Source organism: Lissotriton helveticus, chromosome 3_1 (assembly GCF_964261635.1).
Source record: "Lissotriton helveticus chromosome 3_1, aLisHel1.1, whole genome shotgun sequence".
Classification (NCBI taxonomy): Eukaryota; Metazoa; Chordata; class Amphibia; order Caudata; family Salamandridae; genus Lissotriton; species Lissotriton helveticus.
The window spans coordinates 210,366,305-210,394,082 of record NC_136061.1 but is presented as its reverse complement, the minus strand read 5'-3'; the positions used below and the strand labels follow the sequence as shown (position 1 = coordinate 210,394,082).

The following is a 27,778-nucleotide window of genomic DNA, read 5'->3' as shown; positions in this document are numbered from 1 at the left end:
TTTGCGAATTAGTACCACACTGTTTGCCAAATGAATCTCAAAGCTCTTCAAAAAATTCAGTCCAGCCATCAATTCCAAACAATTTATGTGCAATTAACTGTCTAGGCTTGACCAACATTCGCCTGTCTCTAGGTTGTTCAGACTGGCTCCCCAGCCCAGATAACTGCCATCTGTCTCTATTCCAACGCTCTATACTGCTCAACCACCACTCCTGGTCCGTTCCATCGTCTGGGAATAAATTTATTGAATCTACATACAATAAGTCCGCTCATAATCCAACTGTCTTTAATCTGTGAAGGGCCCAGTAATGCAGGGGGCCTGATAAAACAGGTTGGATAGATGAGGACAGAAGACCAATAGTCCTTGCTAAGTCCCTGAGAGGTACAACCTCCTTTCCTAAAATATATCTCACCTCCTTCCTTATTATTGTAATCTTTATAGGAGGTAAAAGTAGCTGGGATTATAGCGTATCTACCTGAAAGTCAAGAAACTCAAAGGACTGACTCTGTTCCAATACTGATTTTTATTTTTGTGTTGAAAATGTGTATTGAGTTTTACAATATAATTAGGGCTCCCGGTTTTATGGTATTTATTTTTTTGTCATTTCCGTCTGTATTCATCCATATTTCTTTTTTGTTAACATTATCTGTATTTATCCATATTTATAATGGGTTTTGTGAAAGCAGTAAAGCAGAAACTGGTATATTTCCACATGTATTTAACCAATAAATATGCTGTCATGCTTGAATGCCTGCCAGGTTTCAGCGATATGAACACCCGCATAAGATAAATCAATGCACTTCATGAAAATATGCAGATTTCAGTATCAGCCTTGTGCATAGCTACTGCTGTTTAAGGCTCTTTACTAAAATTTATTTTCTTTTGTAACCCCCTTACCTATCAATCCACACAGTAATTGGCCTGGCAGTCATGGCAAAGTGTATTTAAAATCAGTCAAAAGCACCCAATTTCCGTTTTTATCCACATTTAAAAATAAATACAGACAAGAAAATACATGTTTTTTTGTCTGTATTTACCCTGTAAAAATCAGTAAAAACGGAATAGAGGGAGCCTTAACTATAATACATGTTGAAAACAAAATAAGGCAGCAATAAATTGTTAATAAATACTTAGAAAATACTATAAGAATAAAAGATAGCAATGGATACATAGCACTTGCTGGTGAATACAAGCGAGTAGATATGGAATATATAAATAGGCATATTCTAAATAGAAAGTTAAATAAATAAGTTCCTTTGTCAAACATAGATGGTCCAGTAACCCTGTCATTACCGGACTCATCAACAGGATGCCATCCAAATATATTATTAATTGAATTTGTTTCTCCCTCAGAAAGGCAAACACAGGCCATAGAACCTTGGTAAAACACCACGGAGCAGAGGAAAGCCCAAAGGGAAGACAACAAAACTGGTAAACTACACCTCTCCATTTGAATCTGAGGTATTTCTGTGAGTTTTCTGCCATAGGAATCGTGAAATCCACATTCTTTAGGTCCAGTTTTGCTAACCAATTTTTTCCCTGCAGGGTATTCCGTAGAAGATGGATTCCCTCCATCTTAAGTAGCCGTAGACCAGGAATTTCTTTTGGTCTCTTAGATTTATAATGGGGGCCCACCCTTTGTCCTTCTTTTTTACCAGGAAAGACGTGCTTACAAACCCATTGTTTGAGTCTACCACATTATTTACTTCACCCTTCTGCAACATTTGAGAAACTTCCAAGTCCATCAGATCCATTCTCTCTTTTTGAAGGCAGTCTCCTGGGGTTGAGCAGTCTAGTGGTTTCCCATACACCTATTCTGAAACCTGATACCATTTTTAAGACCCCGCGGTCGTTTGTTATCTCCGTCCATTTGTGAACAAAATGTTTCAGCCTTCCTAGACTAGGAAAGAACCAGCACAAATTGCTCCACCAACCTTCAAGTGCTGAGCCTTGAGATCTTGCTCTTTATCCTCTAGGTATTGATTTTTCACTCTACGGGTAGAAACCTGATGACGTTTGGAAGCCTCTGCTGTAACCCCTGGAACTTTGAGTGTATTGGTTTTGGATAAGAAAATGGCACCTTCTAACTCCTCGGCCGGCAGCCAGTCCCCTCCTGTCAGCCCTTCCAAAAAAAATTTGAACCAAATACACGTATCAAATTATATTGGGCTTTGCTTAAGGTCGTAAAGGTGGACACGTATTTGCCAAATAATTTAATAAATCATGGCCGAAGAGAAAGCCCCCAAAGTCGCCTTCTACTTCTCTATTAGGCAACTCAACGAGTTTTCTACTCTTCCTCATAAGATTGGCCTTCTTTCTTTTGGCTTTCAGGCCTGCATTGGCATCACCCAACATGGAGATTGGTCTTTGGCTCCAATGTCTAAGGACGTCCTGGTCTACTTCAGAGTCATTGATATGTACTTCTTCGGCTATCACCATTATTCGAGCAAAAGGGCCAAAGACATCCAAGAGATAGTCCTGACACTGTTTCAGGCATCGTTCCAGGCCCTTCCTTGAGTCCTTAGCAAATTTAAAAAGGAAATTTATCAATTCCGCGTCTGAGTTTTGTGTCTGGCATGTCTTGTCTAATTTTGGTCTGGGGCATTCGGCCAGCTTTAGATTTCGATGTTGCCTCTCAAGATGTCTTTTTACCCACTGCTTTATAAATTTTGCCACGCGAGTAAGTGCCCACCAATCAGAACTATGTGGGGGTTCAATGTGGTCTGGGCTGAACATCTCTTTTCCCAAAGGGTCCTTAATTAGTTTTGTGAATGAAGTGCCTTGTAAATCACCATCTAGACTGCCAAAGGCATCTGAGCCCTCATCAGGGTCAAAGACTAATTTATCAAACCGACTAACATCACCATTGACAACAAATATATTCTCCAGGCTGAGTGGGTACTGGTAGTCTATTGTGCTGTGAAGGACACCGCGTTCTCTTGTGGTGCAGCGGACACCACTGTTACTTGTAGCGCTATGGCTGCCCCTATTATTTGGAATCTAAGTCTACCACACATGGAGAACAGGGTTTCCTGCCTCTTTGTCCTTGACCCTGTATTCTTGGTTCTGTCCAGATGTCTTATTTTTCTTAGTGACTTTCTGTTGTTTTTGGGTTTGTGGATCTGTCATCTTCAAAGACAGAGAAGTACTCCTCCTCCTAAGGAGCGCTACTCTTCCACTTAGATGTAGCGATCTCAACCGCCTCCTTGATAGAGGTCTTCAGACCTTCCTCAAAATATTTCCTACAAATATCCTTACTAACCTCCAACTGAGGGGACTATTTCTCCTCAGCCATGTTGCCTAGATAATAGTAAACTGTACTAGACTTACTTAACTTAAAACTAAAATTACTAATACTACGTCAATCACAGTTAAAAAAAAATCCAACCCTAAAAGGTATTGTGTTCTATTTAGAAGAATATAAGTTAAATCTATAATATTACATACTGGCCCCTAAAACTAATCCTAAAAATCCAAAACCGTAGTAACCCCTATTTTATTAAGGTACTCAAAGGGCAAAGGAGCATTTGGTGTCAGAGAAAAATACAGCTGATCGTGAGACTAATGCAGAGACAAAGCGGTTACTGTGACCTACCGGAGAGCATTAGCCCAAAGTAAGAGGCGGGTGGAGGAACACAAGTTATTACTGGCTTGTTGTTAATTTGTCCAAATCCAATTTTGGTAGAGCCCCGGTGTCGGTTTATAAAGCCCATTCGATTCAGATATAATGCTATCTTAACCCAAGATTTAATCAAGCTGTGTATGTCCCGACCAAATGCGTTTGTCTGCTACAACTTGTTCAAGTTTTTAAAAGTTTTTTTTAATTGTTTTAAAGTGTATAACAATAATTGTTTTATTTATTTATTTTTTATTTGTTGACCTCAGTAGAGGTCTGAATCAAATAAAACTGTTGATTGGGAGGAGGAGGCGGGTGGTTAAACAAGTCCGCTCTCCATTGCAATGGCAGTTTTCCGAAAAGACTCCACACTTATGAGGAGCAGCTAGCTGCCGCTACCAGGTGATATAATGATAGCCTCTGGTCTTGTAATTAAATTTTCCATTTTCAATAGTACATCTGCCCAGAGTAGCCCTGCTGGGGGATCACCCTAGCAGGGATCCACCCACTAGACACCAAGGATAGGGGGAGTGACCCCCTTAGGCAAGGGCTAATGCTCTCCATTTGGCAATTATTTTATTTCAGTCTTCTGTCCATCTGGGGGCAGATGGAGGCCCTTACCCTTGATCTGCCCTGTGAGGGGGGAGAAAGTCCACTAGGCACCAGGTTTATTTAGATATAAAGGGGTGGGGGCTGCCCACCCCAACTAAAAGAGGCACCAGTCTTTCTTCCGACCCCCCCCCCCCATGGCAGATTGGGAGAACTACCCCTGATCTGCCCCTCTGGGGGTGCAGAATGCCCACTAAATGCCTGGTAATGTTTTTATTTCTTTGAAATATTGGGGTGGGGGCTGCCCGGCTTGAGAATGGCCATGGGGCAAGAGTCTTTCTGCCCCTCTGGGGGTAAATGATGGTAATTTATTTATTTATTTATTTATTTATATCATTTATAAAGCGCGCTGTTACCGAGCGGTGTCCTGGCGCTGAAGTGATAACTCCCCTAAGTGTCAGACCTCTGCCTACTGCCTGAAAAGCCAAGTTTTGATATTTTTCCGAAAGGCCATCAGGTCCGCACTTTGTTTCAAAGCTAGGGGTAGGGCATTCCAAGCAGTGGCCGCTCCTCTGACGAAGCTTCTGCCCCCCCATCGTGCCTTCCTGATCCGGGTTGTCTTAATCAACCCTGTATTGGCTGATCTCAGCTGTCTGCCTGGCGTGTACCATTGGAAGTACTGCTGGAGAAAAGATGGACCAATTCCATGTACCGCCTTGTACACTATACACAGTGATTTAAACATTATCCGTTTGCGCACAGGGAGCCAGTGCAGTTTCCTGAGTTCCCGGGCAACCGGTGCAAACTTTGGCAAACCGGTAATGAGGCGCACAGCAGCATTTTGCAGCACCTGCAGTTTATTGAGCAACCCATGTTGGGCCTCAAGGAGAAGACTGTTGCAGTAATCGAGGCGGGAGAGCACAAGTGACGTCACCACTGTTTTTTTGCAACTGTCCGGCAGGAAAGGGAGTATCTTCCTAATAATTTTCAGGGTCCAGTAAATGGAGGAAGTCCGTGCATTAACTTGAGGTTTGAAGGAAAGTTGATTGTCAATAAGAACACCTAAGTTCTTTACCTTAGTTACCGGAGTGGGCGAAATGCCCATATCGTCCGGCCACCATTTGGGGCTCCAGAAGTTGACATCGGACCCCAAGAGTAAGACCTCGGTTTTGGAGGAGTTCAGTTTAAGGCAATTACTTGCCATGCAAGTGCTGACTGCGGTCATACAGTCCTGAAACCTGGCAGCTACGCCTTCTTCTCTCCCCGGGAGCAGTGATACGACGATCTGAGTGTCATCTGCGTAAGATGTTAATTCAAACCCGTAAGCCCGGATCACCGGGGCGAGAGATGAAACATAAATATTGAATAGGGTGGGGCTAAGGGAGGAACCCTGAGGGACCCCCCCTGGGAGTTTGAAGGGTCTGGACTCAAAATCTCCCAGGGCCACCACCTGAACCCTATTCGTAAGGAAGGATTTAAGGATGCTCAGGGCCCTCCCCTGAATCCCGCAGTCCTCTAAACGATCCACCAGAATACTATGGTGGACCGTGCGAAGGCCGCGGACAAGTCGAGGAGGACCAGAGCCGCACGTCCCCCTGCATCCAACGCCTTCCTGATCTCTTCAGTAGGTTTAATCAGGGCGGTCTCAGTGCTATGACCTTCCCTAAACCCATGTTGGTCTATGTCCAGACCCTGAGAAGATCTAAGAAATGTACAAAGCTGAAAATTACTCACTTTCTCAATAAGTTTGGCTGGCAACGGCAGCCGGGCTATGGGCCGGTAGCTGTTAGGGTCGGAAATATCGAGTGTGGGTTTCTTGAGCAGCGGGACAATCTATGCCCGTTTCCAGCATGTTGGAAAATCCCCGATATCGAACATCTGGTTAAAGAGATTAGCAAGGGTAAAGGCTATAGGGGACGCCGCCAATTTTGCCACTGACGCTGGACAAGGATTTAGGTAATTAACCCCGATCTGCTCCCCAGGGGGGCAGAAGCCCACTATGGCCTTTAATAAATACTTTTAATAAAACAATGGGGTGGGTCTTCCCCATTCTAACAACATACTGTTACCATTCGGGTTACATGGATCACCTGCTACCTTCCAACGATTTGCGAATTGACTGCCAGAACCACATTGTCAATCTGCTGCAGCATATATAGATATATTGTTATTTTTAGTCCAAGTTGGCATGACCATCTAAAACATCTAACAGTGGTCCTTCAAACCCTTCAACAGGCTGGCTTCCATGTCAACTCCAAGAAGTTCAAGATAGCTTGCGGTAAAGTCAAATATTTGGGTTACCTCCTAGGAGGTGGTGTTATTGACCTCAAGAGGAGAAGATTTAAGCTTTATCTCGGGTACCATTTTCTTATAATAAAAGAGACTTGAGCTTCAGGGCCTTCCTTGGTCTTCTGAGGTATTATCCAAGATTAATACTGTTGGACCCGGTCCTTTGGGCAGGTTTACCCCGTGACTTTTTGCTTTTTCCTAGCCTGTTTTTGGAACCTGGATTGGTGATTGTAGGCCTCTGCGCACTTTCTCACTGTGGTACAGTGTAAAGTGCGTGTGCTTTCTGTGTATGGATGGTGAGCGCCCTGCCCTCCCATAGGAATGAATGGGAAATATGTATGCCCATGGTAGATTCCTGATGCGTGGGGAGTGCAGGGGCGAGTTTGATATGTATGAACTCGTGAGAATGAATGCTGCAGAATGGTGTATGCGGCATGGCTGTATCTAGTCCAGAAGCGCCACTTTTAGAAGTTGGCATAATTGTGTAGTGAGTCTGCTAGCACGTGATTGGCTGATGGGCCTGGCCCAGGCATGCCTGGGACTGCTGGTAGATGGACTGTCTGGAGGAGGGGGTCTGAGTCAGCCGTAGATGAAAGGCCCCCATCTGCTGTTAGGGAGGAGTGGAAAGAGCGTCTGGTGGAGCCAGGCTGTGCCTGTGGGCCCACCCTTGATGGCTCTCCCTCCTGATGGCCCCCTGTCACCTCTGACCTGAGGCTGACAGGAGAGGGAAACCAGATACACCCAGAGCTTAGGGCTCGCTCACACAAAGACTTCAAATGACTTCAAAGCCTTTTCTGTGTATAAGAAGGGGCTCTGCCCCTTCCAAAATGTTCTTGTCTTGTTCTTACTTGGGACTTGAATCTACCAGGGGTGGGCGCTGTCCAGCCCCTGGATGTCTGGATTCCTGGACTCCTGGGGGACCCCTCTGCCCTGCCTGGGCTGATGGGGGGACTTGGCTTTGCCCCCTGGGAGGCTCTGGGACCGTTGCAGCAAGGAGGAGCTGCATTTTCCTGGGGAGAGCGCTGGAACGGTATTTCTAGCGCCTATAGGCGCTGCGCTTCCCCCTGAGCGCCTGGGAGCGCTCTGCCTGTTGTCTAGCGCTTTGGAGCGCTTCATTTCCCCCAAGCGCTTGAGAGCGCTTTCTCTTGACTTTTCTAGCGCTGAGGAGCGCTTTATGCCCGCTGGTAGCGCTGGACACGCTGAGGTTTCATGCCCGTATTTGTTTTAGTAATTACGAGTGCCCACCTCGATTTTCCCGCGGAAGAAAAGCAACCACGAAGGGGCTGCGACCGGATTGGTCGAGACCCGAAGAGAGCCGTGCGCTGATTGGCCCTTCGAGGGGGGCCTGGTCCAGGAGCCGCGCTGTGGTTGGCTGGCTCCTGGAAGCTGGAGAAGGTGGAGTGGAAGACCCCCGGGAGATGGCGGCCGTTCGCTGGGCTCCTCTCGGCTGAGGGAGCCCCGAGGAGAAGAGGCGGCGAGGAAGGAACGTGGCTGCCGGGTGACAGGGCTCCCGTGTGCCGAGGGAGCCCTGCCGAGAGAGAGAAGTCCGGCGCGGGAGCTGCGAGGCTCCCATGTGACCGGGAGAGCCCCGCCTTCGCCCCCGCGAGAGGAGACTGACTCCGGGAGCCTTGCTGGCTCCACCCTGGGTCCCGGTCCTGAGACGGGGGACCGGGGAAAGCGAGGAGAGTCTGCGAGAAGCAGGAGCTCCGCAGATGCCGCCGAAGCCCGCCCCCGCCGCACAGAAGAGCCGGTGAGTGAAGGGCTGCGGGGGAGGAAGCTCCGTGCGGTGCCAGTCGAGGCACCGAGTAAGGGTGGCCCCGAATGGCAGTGGGTCGCCCCACCGGGGTTACAGAGCCCGCGAGGGGCTCTTGAGGGCCCGCATTGCTGGATGTTGGTGCCGCTTCGGGGCACCGAGTCAGGGCGGCCCCGGTTGGCAGCGGGTCGCCCCACCGTAGTCTTGAGCCCAGAGAAGCTCAGAGGGGCCCTATCTTGTTTAAGAGCCTGTTTGGCTCCAGAGAGGCTCCCCGCCCGCAGTTGGGATTAAGAGCCCAGCGAGGCTCCAATGACTGGGGCATGTGTTATGCCAGAGCCTGTGTGGCTCCAACGGCCCCACAGCTGTTCAGAGCCTGTGTGGCTCCAACCTTTTGCGCAGTTTCATTCTAGGGCCAGTGAGGGCCCCGGCGCAGTTTTGAGTCTCCAGCTGCCCAGCAATTAGTGGGCAGCTGCACCGTTTAGGCGCAAGATGGAGAGTGAGTCCCTGAGAGGGACAGAGAGGGCACAGTGGTGCCAGGCCTTCACAGCTGCGCAGCACTTAGTGCCAGCTGCAGCGTTTAGGCCCTTGTGAGTGTTCCCAGGTGCCCAGCAAGTAGTGGGCACCTGCTACGTTTAGGCCCCTGACATTGAGACTCAGGGCGTTCTAGCCCCAACAAGGCCAGTTGGCCTAGGGACTGCCACAGGTGGTGGCTTATGTAGGTCTTGCGCAATTGTAGGGTTATTTGCACCTCTGAATGTGATTTCTTGCATCATGTCTTATTCCTGCACCTCTGAATGTTTTTAGACATCATGTGACTTTTGCGCTATTGTATTATTATGGTACCTCTCAATGTAATTTTATTGCATCATGTGCTCTATTCTTAACACCGCTGAATGTGTAGGTTCATGCATTATGTGTTTTTCTTTACTACTCCTCTGAATGTATATTTATGCATCATGGGTAATGTGTTCTTGCTTAGACCCCTAAATGCTGTGTGATACTTAGGTGGTTGTTCTTTTTAGTACAGGTGGTCCTAGTGAGGTCCTGGTCCCCTGCGTGACAGTCTCTTAAGGGGTTAGGGTTGCGTAGGTGGTACTTACCTGTTCCCAGTAGTTACTGGATGTGATCTATAACTGTTACTTTGTGTTACAGTGAAGTTTATATACTTTTATTCTAATTTCTGACAAGTATTTCTATATCTGCGAAGTGTTGATTCTGACAGTGGCCCATGTGGCCCTGTCTTGTAAATAATCCCTTGTGAATATTGCCGTGCCAGTTGGCACAATGTACATGTGTGATTGCTATCTGATATGTTTTGACAATACAAAAGTTATTTTAATATAACCTTGTGTGGAGTCTCTTTTGTGGTGTGCCAAGTATGTTGTTGCTGTTGTGCGCTGGCGCAAATGCTTTACACATCGCCTCCGAGTTTAGCCTAGACTGCTCGCGCCATGCTACCTAGAGGGTGAGCAGGGGTTATCTTGGCGTGTGACTTCCTTGCCCTGACTGGAATGGTGGTTTCGGCCTGGCTTTGGCGTCAGCCTTAGCCTACCCGAAATAGCCGGTTTCCAACAAATACCAAATTACTCCTACCTCTCTGCCCCTTCTATTATTGTTTAAATGAGTCTAAGGGAGCCCAGCCTAGGCATGTGCTAACCCTTTCTTGGCTCTTGAGATGGATGGTTCCTATCTCTCCAACCTTCCTTTCCTTTGAAGTTAGTCATAAAAAAGGGAGCATATCAAGAAGGCCCAGTGGTTAGATTCATGGTAACGTAATGTCCTCGCTCCTTCCAATGCTGCCTTGAGGGCGCTTAACACTGTGTGTGCTGACCAGGGCTTCTTCTAGCCTGCGGGTTTCTGTGGAGTCCCTTCTTTCTCATGTCTCTAATGAGGGTGCCCATGCTGTTCTGCGGGCCATGTTTTGGATGGTAGAGAGATGGCCGCGTTTATTCTTCGTGCGGCTTTGGATGTTGCCGATGCTATTGGCCGTGCTATGGCCACTTCTGTGGCTCTCCATTGCTATGCTTGGCTACGCAATGCTGTTTTTCCTGAAAATATTAGAGAGCGTCTGAGCGACCTCCCTTTTGACAGGGTCCTGCTGTTTAATACTCATGCAGACTCCGCCATTCAGCGTCTTCTTGCGGGGCTCTGTCCTCCTCCTCCTCCTCCTCAGTAAGTTAGTTTGCTGATCCTCCGGGTCTTGGTGGGAGGCTTTATCCCACTTGCTCCTGGTATTTGGTTTTTGGAATGGCTGTTACACATTCTGTGAGGGTTACTATGCCCTCTGGGTCCTTGGTTGGCCCCGCTCTTCAGTTGGCTGCTGGTCCAGCCGCCTTTGTTGGTACGCCTGTGCATTCTGGCTGATTACTAAGCCTTCTGTGGTTTCTGCCGCATGTCTATGATTTTGTCCTCTGATGCAGGATTGTTTTTTCCCTAAGAGTGGTTCCCATGCTTTCTTTGGACGTGTCCTACCCTATGTGTTGTACATGTAACTATTGTATAGCCCTGTCTTACGCGGGGAGGGTGTGGACTCCTTCTAGCGGGTACGTCGCCCTTCCTGGTGTGACTGTATTACGATGGTGCGGTCTTTGGCCCTTACTGGGGCATGGCTTGGCCTTCTACGGCGTTGTGCTGCCGTGTTTTGCCCTTTGCCTCCTGTGTTGACGGCCTGCTCCGTTCTTATTGTTTTTCCTCTTCTCTTCTAGCTGATCACACTGCTTCGTGGATAGATTCTGTCCGGGGCGGTCCCCTTTAGAGGTCGTTCGGGACGGTTTACTGGCCTTGCCCTTGTTTTGAGCCCGACATGGTCCAGGCATTTAGTTTGTAGCGTTGTCAGCGGCTGGCTGCCCCCGCCTGCTCGTCTGTTCTGTGGCCGGAGGCCTTGGCTAGGGCCCTGGCGCTCATGCTTCTGTCCTGTGGGGCTATTGTGAGATTACGTTCTTATTCTTCCGCCCGCCTTATTGCCGAGGTGCCCTTCTGTCTTGTCTTCAGCTGCCCTTGTCACTGGGTATGTTTCCCGGTGGAGGGCTTTGCCATGCGTACTCCTGCTAAACAGCATTGGCTTCTCCCACCTCTCTCAGCTCCTACCTCTAGCGCCAGGAAGCCGTTTGGTCACAGTGCGCTTTATTAAGAACCTTTTTCATTTCATTTTCATGCTTCTGCCTCTTCTCCTTGGAGTCTGTAGGTGGCTCTTCTTCCTCTGCGTTGTCGGTACCTTGGTGCTTCCGGTGGCGGTCCCTGGTACTTTGACTGGGCTTGAGGCGTTTTGGCCTCCTTTGTATTACCCTTGCTTCTCCTGTTGATGAAGGCTGGGTTGCCTTTTTTGTCGTCCTAATACAGCCCCAATAGGGCAGGTGTTCCTCCATGATGCTGAGGTTCTCTTCAGCTTAGGGCCTGTGACTCATCCCCTGTTGTGGTGGACGTTGCTATTTTTCCATGTCCCCGTGACTGGTCCCCTGCTTGGGGTCTTGTGCTCGTCTGAGCTGGAGAGGTCTTCTCGCAGACCCTCCTCCTCTATGGGCATGTCGAGGGTATCTATTCGACATTAAGGAATCTGCGGTTATTAGTTTCTATCAGATGTACGAGTTACTTACCTTCGGTAACAATGTGTCTGGTAGAGACGATTCTAGCCGCAGATTCCTTCACAACCCGCCCTTAGTCCCCGTTTCTGCGAGGACCCTTCTCGGTCTTCTGCACTCGCCTGCTTCAGGACGGCTTTCCTCTGCGAGTGCCTTTTTTCTTACTCCCTCACTAGAAGGATGTTCGCCTAGTTGTTGTTGTTGCTCCATTCCTTCTTTCTGGTGATTCGGTGACAAATGCCTGGGTGCTTCGGTGCCCATGCACTTGATCTCCCCAGTAGAGTTTGTTCGTGCCCTGCTTCCTTGTGTTGGTTGCACTTCTGACTCTTACAAACCTTGGGGTTGAGGTCCCCTGTCTGGGTCTCGACCCTTGGTTCTTTTAGGGGATCCCCCTGCTGGTGTTGTTGGGGGATGACTGGTCATTGCTCTTCCATTCTGGCCTTGGACCCCTTCTTGTCTCCGGGCGGTGGTTGCAGACTTCTTCATCTGCTGTGCCCTTTTTCACATGCTTTCTGCCTCCAGGGAGGCTGTTCTGTTGGTTATAGGCTTGCTTGCAGTAGCTACGCTCTATTCTTTCATTCCATGACTTGTGCCTTAGTGCCTGGCACTATTTTGGATGGCGCTGTTCCTCACCTTTCATTTCTTTCCCTTCTGTATAGTTGGGTTTTCGCACACTGTTCCGGTATTCTCTCAGTTTTGTTTGTGATGGCTCCGCGTTGTGGCGCGGAAAAGTTCTCCGAAGAACACTGACGTAAGCGCGCTGGGGTGGGACTTATGTATCCTCGCTGACGTCACGAACGTGGATGACGTCCGGGCGGAGTCACATGGTGCCGTCCCACCGGCGCGCAGGTTTGCAGTAGCAGAAATGTTTTCTGGATCCAGTCTCACGCCTGGGGATAATTCTACATTAAGGAATCTGCGGCTAGAATTGTCTCTACCAGGTACATCGTTAGATTTCCTTCTAGCATCATAGCAGAACAGCGAAACAATTCAATGGGTGCAAACTGTCCTATATTTCAAGGATTTCACGTTCTAAAATTATTACCTGATTGTCCAGGACTCCATCATAAGCCAGCAACTGCTCACTTCAAATATTTGGTGTAAAGATAAGGTGCCTAGTACTTGTGGGGCTCTATAAAAAAGACCTTGTGAGCCACTTTAATGCAACTAAAATATTGATAAAGTGATCTGTGCATATTCAGTCTGATTGTCTTAAGTCTTTCACTTCCTGAATTATTGCCTGGATCCTGAGAACCAATCAAGAACCCAGCAACTGGTTTAAAGTGATGAGTGCATGTTAGGCCCATTTAGCTCATAGAGATCGCAGACATGATTGTACAGTAAAGTGCCACGCTCTTAAAAGATCAAAGAACACCGATTTCCATATTCTTAGCCATACTTGTCATAGGCCCTGATGTCACACGTGCCACACTCTGTGTACCCACCTCCAGGACATCAAGTCTTCAGTCAAGTGCACAGGAAGTGGCATAGGTGGCCAGGTTTCCTTTCTTCTAAATCCAGTAATTATAATGACTGGCTCCTAGTCGATTAGAGTATGATTAATGAAGCTTTCTTCTTGGGAACAGTAAAAATAGACCAATGCAAATGATGTGTGATAGTCATCCATACAACAAACACTCCCTCTGCAGCAAGTACATATAGAACAATTGTTACAGGCTTTAGATGATTTGATAGGTGGCAATAGGAACCTGAACCGATTATATATGGCTCGCAAAGATTGTTTCATATTCATCAGGAGATATGGTCTAGGGGTCGGCGAGGATTAAGAGGATAATAGTTGCTGTGCCAAGGTCTCAATAATTTTCAATTAAGAATCCAGCCTAGCAGCCACCTTTACTTACATCTTTAAAATGATTTTCCTCTGTCTTGTGGTCCCAGACTTCCTAGAGCGGCAGCTCCCTTAAAATGATATCCAGAATCGAAATACCGTTTCATTTATGAATTTTCAGTTAAGCTTGCTGCTGTATCCAGATCATATACATATATATATATATATATATATATATATATATATCCGCTCAGCAGTCCCTCCCCACAATATTGGGAATTAGGTAGCAGCACTCCGGGGTTAGTTCACAGTTTCAGGTTTTATTTAATCAAAACGCGCTTTCGGCACTCGGCCTTCGTCAGTGTTCAGAGTAACAGTGCCGCGCAAGGTTTCAAATGCTTTACATGCAACACGTGATGTTTGTTTAGAAACAAAGATAGGGCCAAAGTAGTGATAATGGTCGCCATCTTTGAATGGGTAGAGTGAAATCAATGTGGCTTACCGCTCTATATTACCAGCAATACACAGCCACATATATGCAGATAAATCAGAATTAGAGCATTTAAAGAATCTAAAATTCATCACTCATTATCTGCCATTTACATAATGCCCACAGATGGGCTGCATATGTACAATGTTCATAACATCCCCATTCTCATTCGACAAAATTACGCCCTGAATGGGCTATACGAAGTTCTAAATGTAAATAAAATAACGTGTTGAGAAGTGCATCTCCAAGGCAATGCATTATTCACACATGTAAACAGATTGGAGCAATTACAGGACAACCAAGCAATATTTACAACTATACAAATAAGTCCACCTTATGCTTATTTCAAATCAAATGAACTGCCAAGTCCTCATGTACATTCAACCCTGTTGGTATCTTGCTTTGTAGATCGATAATGTAGCGCGACTCTAGTCGTCTTAATTTGTGTAACCTATCACCTCCTCTTACATGGGCAGGGACGGAATCCAGACAAAAATACTTCAACAGATCCCTGTTGCGTTTATGCTCTTGATCAAAATGTCTGGCCACGGGGTAATTCACATCTGCATTTTGTATGGCCCTTTGATGCTCAAGTATCCTCAGTTTAACAGGATTCGTTGTACTGCCAACATACCTTCTGCCACAAGGACATGTTAGACAGTACACGGCATAGGGTGTTGTGCAGGTGAGAAATTTTCCTATTTTTTTGGGTTGTTTGACCCCGGGTACAGAGTACTGTGTCACGCGTCTACTTCCTTTACAGGCCTTACATTTCCCGCATGGGAAAAACCCTTTCAAGGGTTCTGACTTGGGTTTAGATGCTGTGCCTTCATGATGACTATGCACCAGATAGTCCTTAAGTGCTCGTGCCTTTCTAAAAGTTACTAGAGGGTAGGATGGTAAGTCTTGCTTGATTGTATTATCAGTAAGCAAGATGCTCCAATGTCTCCGCATAATGCGTTTTAATTCAGAGGCATTGCGTGAAAAGGTGGTGATCATTCTAAACGTACCCCCACCCGACTTTGTACTCTCAATGTTCTCAGGTTTTTCTTTTTTTAAAAGATCACCACGATCCAGGTCACAAACTTTCTTCATAGCCTGTGTGAGAATTCCCTCTTTGTAACCTCTAGTTCTAAATCTCTGGATGCTGCTTTCGGCTGCCCTTTTGAAATCCTGTTCCTTTGTGTTGTTCCTCCGTATCCTTAATAGTTCCCCATAGGGTATACTATTCACTAGGCTTTTCGGGTGACTGCTGGTCGCGTATAGAGTCGAATTCCCAGCAGTCTCCTTTCGGTACAGCCTTGTGTGTAATCTGCCTTCCTCTACAAAAACTGTCAGGTCCAAATAGTTTACCTCAGTTTGGCTACAGGTACCTGAAAACTTCAAGTTGTTGCTATTGTCATTAAGCACCGTAATATACTCTTTCGCTACATCAACCGACCCTCTTATGATGATAAAGAGGTCGTCAATGTAGCGGTGCCAACATTTGACAAGTTCATTCCACTTCTTATTGGCTGGAGACCAGGCCACCTGCTCCTCCCACCACCCCACGAATAAATTCGCGAAGCTGGGGGCGGAGCAGGTCCCCATCGCCACGCCAGTAAGCTGTTTGTATAATTCCTGGCCGAAGAGGAAAATGTTATTATTTAGGCAGAAATCTAGGAAATCGAGTAACATTTTGTTATGTTCAAAGAATTTGACCGGTCGTGTTTCCAGGAACCAGGCAATAGCCAACAGACCCTCCTCATGTCCTATGCACGTGTATAGGCTGGTGATATCTATCACCATCATTGTGTCTCCATCATTCCAGCATACATCCTCAATTAAGTTCAGTGGAATGAACGCGTTTCGGGACAGCGTCCCTTCGTCAGTGGTTGAACCACTGACGAAGGGACGCTGTCCCGAAACGCGTTTGCCTGAATAAAATACCTCCGCTGTTTGAATTGAGCCCGGGAGTGCTGTGTCTTTGTTCCTGACCCGGCTGGGTAAAGGTCTAAAGGACTGGAGCAATAATATATATATATATATATATATATATATATATATATATATCGGATGACAACTATAGACGTATCATCACTCTATATGTCCATACGCCATGAGGATGGCATAGGAGCTGTAAAGAAATTCCTAGAGAGAAGATCCATTAGCTACTTGGAACATTCGGCCATGCTAATAGACATGTTGACCTACTGTCTGAAACATAATATCTTCCTATTCCTGGGCAGCCTGTACCTACAAAAACAAGGCACGGCGATAGGGACATCTTTTGCCCCAACGTATGCCAACCTCTTGATGGCGCTTTGGGAGACAGAGATTGTGGAGGAAGAGAAAAGACAGGATTCAAGAATAAAAACATGGTGTCGATTTATCGACGATTTATTCGTAATATGGGATGGAAGTCCAGAAGACCTACAAACTTTTATCAATTCCTTGGAAATAAATGAGCACAATCTCCACTTCACGTCAACTATAAGCAATACCAATATCATCTTCCTGGATGTCGAAGTTTTTATTAAGAAGAACAAACTGAGTACAAAGATACATCGAAAACCGACATCATGTAACCATATCCTTCAAGCGAACAGTGGACACCCAACAAAGCTAAAATGGAGTATACCCTATGGCCAAATACTTAGGGCGAAAAGAAACTGTTTGGAGACAGATGACCTGGAGTTGGAAATAGAGAGGATGAGTAGTCGTTTTCTGGAAAGAGGGTACCCCGTGGATGTACTAATAACAGCAAAATCAAGAATGAATCTGAAACATCGGCATGATCTACTGAAACCTGTGGAAAAAGAAGAGACGGATGGTACAACACGCCTTATCATGGATTTTAACAACCAAAGTCAGGATCTGAAAAAAGCAATAAGTAGGAACTGGAAAGTTCTATTACTGGATGAAACTTTGAAAGAAAATAAAACATCACATCCAAGTATTATCTACAGGAAAACAGCTTCTTTACGGGATATTTTAACTCAAAGCCATCTTTAAATAAAACAACCCAAAGTGACATCTTGCTTAAACACTCCAGGGTTCTGGAAGTGCCCGAAATGTAAAGCTTGCGAACATGATGTAAATATATCAGAATACAGACTGCTAAATGGGAGATCTGAGAAGATCATAGATCACATAACCTGTGAATCCAAATATGTGATTTATAGATTGATGTGCCAGTGTGGGAAATATTATATAGGGAGCACAATTAACAAATTGAAATTGAGAATTTTACAACATCTTCGTGCGATCAAAAACAAAGACCCTAATTACCCAATGGCCAAGCACTTCAATGAATTTCATCAAAGCGATTGCAGCAAGTTGCGATACTCGGGTATCAAAATCATAAAACCAACAGAAAGAGGTGGCGATCGAAAATTGAAGTTACGCTAAATGGAATCAAGGATGATCCTAGGAATAGGAACAGAATACCCACATGGACATAATTTGGATGCAGAACTATATGTACATTTGTAAATAAGACGGAACCATGAAATATCAGCAAAAAACTAGGATAGTTTTCCCTGCAAGATATAAATAGTTGTATATAGGGTGTAAATATGAACTGACCTCTCCCCCGGGATTTTGAAATTTGTATATATAATCTCAGAGAACATTACTATATATCCTTGAATCATCAATAAGGAAATTTTCTTAAGGAATCATGTACATCCTGGTATTGGGATCTTATGAATAAGGAGCCCATGGGTATATATGAGAAAGATAAATGGTGATTGGGTACTTGACCCAAAAGACAACAATATCCTAGGAAATTAAATACTTGATTTATGCCTGGGTACCACATGGGAAGAACTGGATATCTAATTAAGTGAAGGCATGAATCCTTTGTAGAAAATGGTTCCTACATGGGATACATATACATATGCTTCCACAATAGTGCAACAATCATGAATTTTAGTGTGTACATAGAAGGGGAGTTTGTAAATAGTCCATATGTAGCTAGCAACTTGAAAGTTCCAGCATTTTTGAAAATGTACTTTACATTCAGAAATTTTGCAATCATTTTTATAGCAATTGGACTTTTTGTTACAAACTCGTTTTCGATAAAATGTGCATATTGAATCTCAATAGTTTTGAGAGAGAAAATATAGTGGTTACAATTTGAAAGTCGTTATGAGATCGCATGTCGCACTTTTGAAGTACTTTACAGGAAATGTATAATGAAATGGCGATATCGCACTTTGCACTTTAATAGTACTTCACTTTTATATGAAACTAAATGGCGATGAATTTGACCCATAGTTTGTGAAGGAGGTTACCTGTCTAGTGCTTTTAGAGACATAGAGAAGGGTACTAGCACGTAAACACTTTAAATTCTATCTAGATGCCTAAGGACTCTATGGTCCAGTTGAAGGCTAGTTGTAGCCGAAACGCGTAGGCCGTCCTGTAATCTGCACTTTTTTGCCCATGGTGTTGAAGAAATAAAATCGTAAACCAAAACTTGCCTGCTGCAGTGCCGTAACCTGCCTCCCCCACCCCGACACCAAACAATACAAACCAGTTACAAACATATGCAGTAGAGTATCTATTACTGTCCACTAATATATACATTACTATTATACGTGTATCAAAGAAAAAAAAAGGATTTCAATTTCCACAAAAAATCAATAGGGCCTTTCTATGTGTAAGCATCCTACAAAAACAGACCTATGCAGTCTGTGCTTTTACATCATCGAGCCATTTCGTTAAAGGTTCCCATATCTCCACTCCTTTCTTTTTTGCGCGTCTACCTTTTTTAGCGTAAATGGCGCTCTCTAATTTACATGTGGCCAGCAGCCTGGCCTGCCATTGTGCGAACGAAGGAGGGTTCCGATCTTTCCAATGTGAGGCCAGGCATATCCTAACGATGGTCATTGCAACAAATATTAAAGCGTCCCCCACCTTACTACTGATAGTTTCACATAAACCTATCATTATAGTTGTTGGGGTGAGTTGAATATCTGATGCCAGGATTACTCCTAGAAATTGTTGAACTTCCTTCAATAAAGGTTTTAAATTTGGGCATGTTGCAAACATGTGGACCTGGTCAGCAGAATACTCCGAGCATCTGGGGCACATTGTTCCCCTTCTAGTTCCCCATTTCGCTATCTTATTAGGGGTGATGTAAAGAAAAAATCCAGTCTTATAAAACTGGGCCTGTAACTTAAATGACAACAAGTATTTGTGAGCAAGAGTCTGTGCGAGACAAAAAGTGTCTTGGGGGATTTTCAATTTCAACTACCACTTTACATCTATTTTTCCAGAGTCGTCTGGCATTTGGCAATTTAATATTGTGTAAATGCTACCTATCCGGGGAGTTTTTAATTCCTGTATTTTATCTATAAAGTCTATCCTTACAAAGCCTGCTAACCCGTCCGTTTTATGTGCTAAGAAGTCTTTAATATCACAATATAAAAAGGTCTGATTCTCATTTAGGTTATATTGGTCTTTTAGATCAACAAACGACCGTACCCCCGCTGGAGTTACCAGGTCCCCTAACTTAGCTATTCCGGCTCTATGCCATCTCTGCAGGTATGAATTTCCAAAGATTAGTGGCAAGTTCGGGTTATTTATAATGGGGGTATAGTGGTTTAGTCTACCCAATCCCAAAATTCTTCGTATATTAGTGAAGACCCGGTATGCGTTCTTTAGAGTTTTAAACCGGACCCGCTTGTAGTAGCTAAAATCAAGCTGTCTCCATAGACATCCCCTGATACTTTCCCCCAGTAGTACCAGATCAGATATTTTAAAGAGTCCGGAACAGCATTCCTCAATCGAAAGCAGTCCTTGATAAATTGTGCATCAGATAAAAGTGATATGTTGACCACGCTGAGCCTAAGATGTCTTACCGGTGTGCGCTCAAACAAGCTGAACACTCACCTGAGTAGTTTTTTTTCCAGGTCGGAATGCAACTCTACTCTACACAACACTACTGTACACCACTAAACTGCACGCCACTCTATGCCACTATACATCACTCCACTCTATGCCACTCCAGGCCACTCTTCTCCACTTTACGTCACTCTACTCTATCCCACTCCACTCATGCCTCTACACACTACTCAGTGGTACTCTACTCTAGCCACTCTGCGGTACGCCACTCTCTCCACGCTTCTCCAATGTATGCCATTCCACTCTACTGTACATCACTCCACTCCCCTCTCCTTCATGTAACGCCACTATACGCTGCACCACTAGCCATGCTGACCAGTAGCCACGCTGCTGTACAACATGGCTAAAGACATTGCAAAGCCAGTAGCTCTCATATAGGCGATACCTACTGCCTTTGCCAATGCTTGTTTAGGTCTAGCGTAAGCTAAGACTTTTTTATGTTACTGAAATTATATACATAATCTAATTACAGGGGCTTTTTGACAGACTTCTTCCATTTATCTGTTCCTTTGTTTCACATTTACTTTTTCGCAGTACAGTATACAGCATTGAACAAGAGGTCAGTCTTCCTCAGTCATTGGCTGACTTCACTGTGAGAGACAGCATTCTATCCTTTCACAAGGAAAACCCCCTACGAACAAAGAAGTTACCTCAAATGTCAGAAACTACAATGGTAACGTGCTTTTCGAGCCCCCAAAAAATGCTTTATTTGCTTTTAGCCAATGTTTTTTTTTTGTTTTTTTTTAAAGATTGATGAGGGCCCCAGTGCTTCCCCAACAATAAAGTTTTGCAAAAACATGACAAAACAAAATAAATGTTGACAAAGCCAAAAGCATTGCAGCCAACGCCAGACCGTTTGGGTTTGCCAATGCTTGTTGAGTAGTTTGGTGCCACGCAATTAGTGGAACAGTATATACACCAAAGTAACCATCTGCTTTTGGAGAACTGTTTTGGAGCGACCCAATGATCACTAAATCGTTGCATATAGCAGAACGTACGTATAACTAGTTAGGGACCTTGTAAGGCCACTTGTGACTGCCTTTAAAGCGGCAGGGATGTCGGCCAGAAATAACTGGAAAGCTTCTGTGCACTAGGAGAGTTTTACTGTGTGTATTCAGCTCTAATGGATGCCGCATCGCGACACTTGCACCGGAGACACAAGGCTGTCATCCCTGGTCCATGTCCTGTGGTTTAGAAGTGAACAGTGCACGAGAGAGGGCCACCGCCACGGGTTCGAATCCTGTGATCTTGGACTCAACGCATCGGTCAAACCATAGACGCTCCACCGACCAGTGCCAGTTGTGCATTAAAAGAACGGTGCCTGTGTTTATTTCCCTTGTGCTCTCTCCGAAGTGTACTTTCACAGTGAGTTGTGTGCACGCATTGTCCCGCGCGGCGCGAGATGCGCGTCCCTGGCAGAGAGGTGTATGATGGTTAAACAATAACCAAGTGTTTGTGGTGTCAGGCGGCGAAACACTGCTGTGTGTGCACACGGCCTTTGCACTGGTCGCCTCATTGTGTTCATGCCCTATTGCATCGCTACTTTCACTGTGCACGCAGAAAAAACATTTCTAATTTTTAATATAATTGTTTGGTAAATGCAGCCTTTACTGCAACTCGTGCGGACTCGCCCTCAGTGGTATTCGTCCGAAATACAGGAGCGGCAGAATATGCACTGAATATTGCACAGTTTCGGTTTAGCGTGCTACTCGCCAAAAAAAGCGCTTTGACGCCTCGTCAGGGGTAGAAAGCATATAAATAAATGCAATTGCAATTACAATCATCGATTGGTGAGAAGTATCGGTATCAATCTGCAGCACCCTATGTGACTTTTGGAAAACACGTTCTCTTCTTAGCCTTCTAGAACCTTCCAGTTTAGCATTATGCAGCACTAGTATTCATGTAGTTTTTGGTCTGGCTTGATAGCCAGCTGTCCCCAGACAAATACTCGAGAACCTCCAGGAGAGGGGATTTGACTCCGCCCACGTGTTGGGTTCAGGAGTACAGTTTAGATCGGGCTGAAGTTGTGTGTTTCCACACAAATGTGCTTGCCCTCCACACAGGACTGATCATTGTGTTTATCCTGCTGCCTGAGCTTGAACTCTCCAGGCGCACACATGACATTGTAATGCTGTTAAAGTGTCTGGATGACTAGATCATTTATGTTGTTTTTCTCTGGCAACAGCACAGATGGGAGAAGGGGGCAGTCATTAACCTTCATGGATATTTAGGTCTGGCTTGACAGTGCAACTGTCACTTGACCTTTTAACCTACACCAATATCATTCTACAGTTCTTTGCTTCCACACAAATACATATCCAGTCCCATGACATTAACTTGTAATGTTTCACATTACCATACAACATTCTTTTAAAGCCAGACCTGTTGGCATTGTCAGTGCTTTTTTTCTTATTTTTTTATGACAAAGTACTTCTAACTACGGTGACTTTTTCACCTCTGACCATCCCATACCCACTCCCTACTGACTCTGTTTACAACTACTTCTAATAATGGACTCCTGTCTTGCAACCTTTCATCCTCGTATGGTTCACTTCCCATTTCACATTACTTCCCAATAGTATACTTCTGCTCTTCCCACCCGCCACCATTCAATTTTTAAGTTGAATCACGTATTAATATAATGATACCTCTGACTATAATCATCCATTAATTCTACCAATATCCATCCCTGTTCCGCTCTTTCAACTTCCTAACATTTGAACACAGATAGATACGTGCACAACCAAAAAATCACATCAAGGGGCAATAGCTTTCAATTACTCATGGTGGGACTGTATATCGACTTTTGTATTTTGATTATTAACAAATCCTAACAGTATCTTATGTCGAAAAAAGGCCACAGTAGTCATTTTAATTCTCTGCATTAGCTTGTTGGCTATTGATGTTTCTATAGTACAGAATAGGTCCCATTATGTGCCAACATTTAGACATAGTCATTGTGAAGTATGAATACTGAATTCAGTTGTCAATCTAACTGTTGCTAACAATATACATGGAGTGGGCTTTGGTTCCACACATAGAACATTATCTTTATTCCACAAGCCTCTTTCACTCTTTCGCTTGTGACTTTCAGTCATTTCTTGGAGGAAACCAGTAGAGTATTCATTTCTAACCTAATGCTGTTGCCTTTTTGGGTAGGACATTCCGCCTCCACTCCGCTGCGTGCATTAAACTACATGAGGGATTACTTGACAACTTTAGTCTTTTCTTTCCACTCCTGCTGAATTCCTCCAATGTCCTGCTGCTAACACTGCATGTGTTAGCATTTCGTATGGATACTTCTAACCGCACATTCCTCACCTTGGAATATCCCCCAGACTGGACCCGTAGAATTTGGTTGCGGTAGTCCCATGCATGTTGTGCAGCTCTGCGCTGGATTAATACCATCCCAGGAGTGATGGAGTGGAGCTGCATACAAATCCAACCCCCGTGGGCTGATGTCAGTTTCTTTCTTTCAGCACCTTCTGACTGATCTTGAGCTCTGCTCCTGACATTGTCGACTTTATGACAAATCCAAAACTTTTCCACAGTGTGCTGCGGAACAATGTTCCCCCAACCCCGAAAACAATAGGATTCAAGCTGTGCAGCAACTGCAGGAAGCAGATATCGGTCCAGGATCTGTCCCAGGTGTTACTTTGGTGCCTGGGCTCCAGACCAAACTTGAACTTACCTTCATGCGTGGGATTTAGTGACAACCATTAACTGCTGTCGATCTGCCATCTGAAGTGGCTCTTGTCATCCTCCCCGCCAGATCCCTCTCTACTTATTCCAATTTTTCAGAGCGCTGTGGAAAATTTGATGCCTCCTCTCGTGCTCAGATCACTGATTCCCTTACTGGCAGAACTGTTGAATGCCCTTTGTCTTTAGTCCTGCAAGGCCTTGCAGTGGACACTGTTCATTTTTCATTCCTTTTGCAATATCTTCATTTGCCAGACCTTCCTTGTTCAAATCGACTGCTGTGATGAGATTGAAGGTTTGACACATTTTCTCCAAAGCAGTTTGTGATGTCAACGGAGGACTTTAACAGGTTCTTGACATTCCTCGTGTGTTCTCCTTTGAGCCTATGCATAGCTGCTCACTGTGTCTCCTTGCCCTGAAGACTGACTTCCTCATTGTGATTATGTCAGATTATTGTGTGAGTGAATTGAAGGCACCGTCTGTGCAACCATCCTACACCACATTTTTTCCAAGCAATTTATCGCGGAGGCCGTTGGGGACCTTTTGTGACGAAAGTCTGGACTCTCTACCACAGTGGACACTCCATGACTCCAACAGTGTTCTTTGCTCACCCTCAAAAGAGGGGGCGAGGCTCCATCGTTTAAACCCTAAGAGATTGTACCAAGTACCATGGAGTAGACAATCAACTTGTTTTGGGTTCTACAAAGCAATGAACGTGAAAGCTCTGCAGAAAAGGTGAAACACACTGTGGTTGCAAAATCAGGGTTGAGTGGAAGATACAAGTATATTGGCCTTCTCATCCATCTTCGGCTTTTCTTTCCAGCTGATTTTTTTGAAGCCCTGGACATCCTCGATTAGCACTATCAAAGTTTATAAATACTAAATATACTCATAAACACTGAAATATACACAGGAGAAAAAGTACTATGTACCCTGGTAAAGGCGCACAACTAGTGTGTAATGCATGTTTGATCACGGAAAAACAAATGTGAAATGTACTATTACCATAAAATACAGAATTTACTTTTAGTAGTCATTCAATATTTGCATTGAACACTTGAACCATTTCTAAAATTAGAATGTAAAAGGAGTGGGAAAGTATCTTAATAAAACAAAAACAAATAGAAAGCCCAAAGACAATTAGATAACTAGGACATGGCATTTTGAGTTAATAGGAAGTGTAATTAAAGTGCTTGAGAGAGAAATTCACCTCCTCTTCCCATCCATACCTATACCCACGTAGTAAACCTCAATTAGAAAAGCTGATCTGTTAACTGATTATCAGAATTGTCAATGCTGCCACGGAAACGAACCCAATAATAGAAAAGAAGATGAAAACTATTCCCTACCAGCATCACGAAGGCCACCACTTATACAAGGGAATAACCACTAATAACCATTGTCAAAGCCAATAATTCTGGGGTTAATGAACAAGTTACTTACCTTTGGTAACACCCTTTCACAAGGATATTCTAACCTAAGATTCCTCATCTTAGAATAACCTTTAGACACCAAAATGGATCTAGAGAAATGCATAGCAGTATTACGGAGTTGCTAGGTGGTAGTTGTATAGCTCCACACCGCAATAGAAGTGATGGAGCAAAAATAAATCAAAGCACCACCCCTGCATGCAAACATTCTTACCGGTTCCCTTTTCACACCATCAGTAACATTATGCAGAGTGCTAGGTTGGGATATTTTAAGATGTTAAAAAGGGGCCAGTCCACAGACCTGGGAGACAGGACGGCAGTGAGGAATCTGTGTCATCCATCAGAAAGAGCGTTACAGATGGTAAAGTAACTTGTTCTTCTGAAGGATACTTCTAATCACAGATTCCTCACCTTAGAATAAATGCCAAAGCCACCAAAGCCAACATGGAGAGGTTGTAGAGTAGGCTCAAATTAAAAAGTGATGCAGAACCAAGCACTGGACATAGCTGTCAAGGCAGTAGTGCTTAGTGAATGAATGCACCAACATCCATGTTGTAAGCTGGTAGATATCAATCCAGGACAGGCACCCTTTGTGTCAACGCCGTTGTAGCAGCCTTGTCCCTAGTGGAATGGTCTCTCACACCTTCAGGGGATTGCTTCTTGGCCAATGTGCAGCAGATCTTAATACAGAGCTAGACTTGTATGGCCTATTTTATTTGGTTTCCATGTACCTTTTTGCCCTGCTCATAGAGTGTTAGAATAATAGAACATTCATTTCAATCCCCACCCGTAGATCACAAATAGGCCAGTGCATGCATAGATGGTGTTCTTCATTCGTGAGTGACGTAGATGACCAATAGGTAAGCCACACCCTGTTCCAGAAGAAGTAGTACAACTGGGGATGATTGTGATACCGGCAAGGATATCCACTGAGGTGTGATATTCTCGCATACCTTCAAGGGAAATTTCAGACGTACGTCAGTGAAAGTAGTACCTCTAGAATTGAAATAGGAGATGAAAGACTGCTCAGTCATCGTTGCAATAGCATAAAACCCACAATCAATTGAAAACATGAGGTAATGGGTCGCCCATGTGAAGGAATATGTCTTATCTGTTCTCCATCAAAGATGCCCTCCCCTTTCCTAGGATCATACCATTAGCCACAGATATTCTAGGCCTACAAAACTAGGCGTAGCCTACTTCAGTTAAGGAAAAAAACATAATTAACAGTGGTTATTACCGTGCAGGTAAGGACAATAAGGCTATAAGCAACCTGACCCCCAAAAAGGAAGCACAGCAGGAGCTCCCTCTCACTTCGTCCAAGCAAGCATCCTTCTCATTGTCTAAGCTTCATCTAACGGGTTTGGTGATTTTCTGCCTAGGAGTACTATCCCCACCCACTGCTTTGCTGAAAATGGAATATAAGCCTTAATGCCACTGAAAATAGAAAAAAATAATCCTCTTCATTAGGGTATTTATTTCAGACTATTTACATTAACCTCTTCGGTGCACCAAATGAAGCGTTTGTGTCAAGTGTACTTTCTCTTTAGCATATTCCTGTGAAGCATACTACCTCTGTAGTGTGGTTGACATGAGCGGTTCGTCAAATGCAGTAACAATTATAAATATATATATTTTTTTAAATAATTAAAAGCATGATAGAAGAGCTCTCCCGTGTCCCTTTTTTTGTCACGGAGATGTGCAGTGCATAGCGCACTGACTTCACAGTAAAATAAATTGACAGCAGGCACCGACTGCTTTCACTTTTAACAGTACTGGGGGCCTACCCAAAAAGAGCCCGACAATCTTTTTTTAAAAAACATTTTTTGAGTTTACACCCAATATGCCCCTTCCCTTGCAAGAACCAATGATGTGTGTGTGCTTTTTATTTTTAATAATAAGTGTTTGGGCTGACTCGCCCTGATATCAGTCTTTTTTCCCCTCCAGTGACCTAAAGCATCCCCATGGCAAGCAACAGGAAATTTGGTTTGGGTTCTTTTGGGCATAGTTTTAACATATTTGCCTACAGAGAGGGGTAAAGCCTAAATTCTTTTAACTTGCCATGGTGAATGGTTGCAATATTCAGGTTCCAGGTCATACACCTGAGTTGATTACCCAAACGAGAGACTCCATATGGTCACAGTTTTCATTTGTTTCTGTTGCTGCCGATAGGTCCAGCCTCACAAGTGGGGCACCGTTTTTTTCTAAAAGTGAGGGAACACTTTGTGATAGGAGTTTTGTAGCTCCAGGCAGATTCCGGAACTTTTTCTCACAGAAATGTGAAGAAATAAGTTATTTTAGCCATAGATAAAGGGCTGAAGGATATTCTTGGGAATACAATGTTGTGGGATTCATGCAAGTTACTCCACTCTGGATGCGGTGGGTATCTAGCTTTCAGTAATGTCTGAGTTTAGAAGGTTTCCCTGAGTGGAGGTGAGCCCAGGCACAAATACTGCTGGTATCCACATGGCCTATATGGATCATATGCAAGGCAAACATCTTGATCTCTCCTTGTGGTATTTAGGGGCCTTTGTTGGCATGATCTATAAACCCATCTGTTGGACCTGCGATGGGCAAGCCCAGCACAAAGGGGGTAGCTTGGCTCAAGTGTCAAGGCAGTGAAGGCTGTAGGGCTAAGCCGGTTCTGACCCAATAATAACCCCCTGCACATTCACACCAAAAAGAAGGACACCACA

General features: G+C 44.6%; 1 protein-coding gene across 7 annotated transcripts in view; it reads left to right on the top strand.

Moving 5' to 3' along the window:
- RFFL (ring finger and FYVE like domain containing E3 ubiquitin protein ligase) overlaps positions 1-27,778 on the top strand; it is a 286,407-nt gene that overhangs the window by 50,081 nt on the left and 208,548 nt on the right. For 2 of the 7 annotated variants that reach the window (XM_078679599.1, XM_078679602.1), the window contains exon 2: positions 1,354-1,431. The exons of the other annotated variants lie outside the window; for them this stretch is intronic. The gene's annotated coding sequence lies outside the window, so the exon portion shown is untranslated. The remainder of the gene's footprint in view (positions 1-1,353; positions 1,432-27,778) is intronic. 7 annotated transcript variants of the gene reach the window in all.